Source organism: Theobroma cacao, chromosome 5 (genome assembly GCF_053813885.1).
Source record: "Theobroma cacao isolate CCN51 chromosome 5, ASM5381388v1, whole genome shotgun sequence".
Lineage (NCBI taxonomy): Eukaryota > Viridiplantae > Streptophyta > Magnoliopsida > Malvales > Malvaceae > Theobroma > Theobroma cacao.
Window position 1 is genome coordinate 27,063,066 of NC_142643.1, and position 2,646 is coordinate 27,065,711.

Here is a 2,646-nt window from a genome sequence, read left to right on the forward strand (position 1 = left end):
TTCAAGCACCTTCAAGCACTACTTTTGGCTAGCATCCTTTCAACCGATTAATGCTTCTTTAACTGATTGAAGCTTCTCTCCATTCATCCTTAACTAATTAAAATGGGCTACAACCAACTAAGAATTTTTCAACTTTAAATTCTTGGTTTGGTGCCTTGGAAAGTTATCAATATTTTGAATTTGAACTTTGGCACCGTTGCTAGGGATTTGTTTTCGTATTTATTTTGCCAATATTAAAATTCAACAAATTAGTCTGAATTTGAGTTTTTCTTTTTTTGTTTTTCAAGTTTAATCTATCACTGTATGAGAAGAGCAAAAAGCTTGGAGATTGTATCTTGTGATCCAGAGATCGAGAGAACATTCCAAAGACTTTGATGAAAAAATCAACAAGTTTGTGCTCAAACTTATACAATGGCTGATCAACAAGGTGAGTAGCAAATTCAAGAGCCAGTAGTGGAAGAGAATCGTTGTTTAAGAGATTATGTTGTTCCTTTAGTATAAGGGATTCCCTCAAGCATTAGAAAATTAAGCCAAGCATCATCACCATTATCTAAACTTCAGTCCAGCTTGAGAGTCTTTCAAATGATGATCCAAATGCTCACATTTCAAACTTCTTGGAGATATGTGATACCTTTAAACACAATGGAGTCACAGATGATGCAATCTATTTGAGGTTTTTCCCTTTTTCATCGAAGAATAAAGCTAAAGTGTGGTTGAATGCGATCCCTACTAGATCCGTCATAAAAGGGATGACCTTGCTTAAAAGTTTCTTGCTAAGTTCTTTCCTTCAACTAAGATAGTGAAAATGAGGAATGATATCACATCATTCATGCAGCTAGATTTTGAATCATTGGACAAAGCTTAAAAAAGATAAAAGGGCTTGCTTAGGTGTTGCCCTCATCATGGTCTTCCAAAGTGGCTTCAAGTGCAAATGTTCTACAATGGATTGAGTGGTTATGTTCGAACCACCATTAATGTTGTTGTAGGAAAAGCTTTAATGGCAAAGTCAATTGACGAGGCATATGACCTGTTAGAGGAGATGTCATCGAACAAATACTAGTGGCCAGCAAAGTGATCAATACATAGGAGAGTAGTTAGAGCACATGATGTGGATGCTATTACTACATTATCAACACATGTAGCAATTTTAACTAAAAAACTTGATTCTTTTAGTGCTAACTCAATTCAAAGTCCTTTTGTAGTTTGTGAGTGTTGTGGAGATGAGCATGCAAGTAATCAGTGTCCAAGTAGTACAGAGATAGTTTAATTTGCGGGGAACAAACAACAAAACAACCCTTACTCCAACACCTATAACCCTGGGTGGGGGAACCATCCAAACTTTTCTTGCGGCAGCATTTAGGGATTATCTTTAGCTTTAAGGTTGAACATGCCTCTTGGATTCCAATAGCAAGTAAAAGCTCCTATCCCAGATCAGGAACCATTTGTGGAGGAATTATTGATACAGTACATGGCGAAGACTGATTCCATCATACATAGTTAGGCGACCTTGATAAAGAACCTTGAGACCCAAGTTGGTCAACTTGCCAACTTATTAAACAATAGAGCTCAAGGAACCTTACCTATTGATACAGAGACAAATCTGAGGAAGGAAGGTAAGGAACATGTCAAAGCCATTACCTTGAGAAGTGGTAAACCTAGGACTTTGGATTCATTCAACACTTCATCTAACATATGTTTCTCTCAATAGTTATATTCATGGGTGGTTTTGCTAACCTAGAATCCAAACCTATGTACAAGTCTCTGTTGAGATGCTTGCACAAATACCTAACTTAATTGGGTCACTATATGCCTATAGTAATCAATTAAATGAAGTTTATTAAGCTTGTGTTCTAATTTGGCTATGTATGGCATTTAGGCATATGTCTACCCTAATTGTGAATCATATCACCTTAGTGACGTGAACATACACTATTCAAATCTTAGTTTGTTCTAAAATTACTCTGTTGATTTTAATTTAGATTAATAAATTATTCAATTGTTGTTAGACAATTAAAAGCATTAAAAACATATTTGAATAAGCAAAACTATACTTATTCATAATAAATAAAAGAGAAACAACTATTCAAACTATACACAATCTTAGAAAAAGTAAATTAGTTCATGCTAACAAACAAAAACATAATCCAAAGAAAATTATCCATCAAAACAAGTCTAAGAAAGTTAATGAAAAACAAAAATTGAGAGAGAAACAAAGAGTTGTCAATTCTTGAATCTTCAATTTTCCTTGATTTTCCTAGCTTTCTTGTTGTGTTTGATGGCTTCTTTTTCTCTAGATAACCTAAGCTTAATTTTGTTTGAAGTTGCTCTTAAAAGCTCCCTTAAATAGCCCTTCAAAACCCTAGTATTTTAAAAACTCACTAAAACTCAATGTCAGGATATTGAGCTAGCGTTGCGATATTGTTTTCTTGATATTTTTCTCTACGATCCCACTTAAACGAGGCAAATTGGTAAACCTAAACATTGTACACCTGCCTCTTAGCTTTTAGATGGTTTAAGAATCACATATATTGGACTTCTAGAGTGAAAGTTATGCTCAAAATACCTTAGCATGTTTAGTCTGTGCAGAATGTTGCAGCAGTCTGACTTCAACAAGGATTTTGACCATGATCTAATTGGAACTGGGCA

At 34.7% G+C, this 2,646-nt stretch overlaps 1 non-coding gene across 1 annotated transcript; it reads right to left on the reverse strand.

Annotated features, from left to right (window-relative positions):
* Window positions 1–802: 802 nt before the first annotated feature.
* Window positions 803–909, reverse strand: LOC148762519 (small nucleolar RNA R71). Its single transcript, XR_016026839.1, has one exon. It is a non-coding gene; the product is annotated as a small nucleolar RNA R71 (small nucleolar RNA).
* Between the last annotated feature and the right edge of the window lie 1,737 nt (window positions 910–2,646).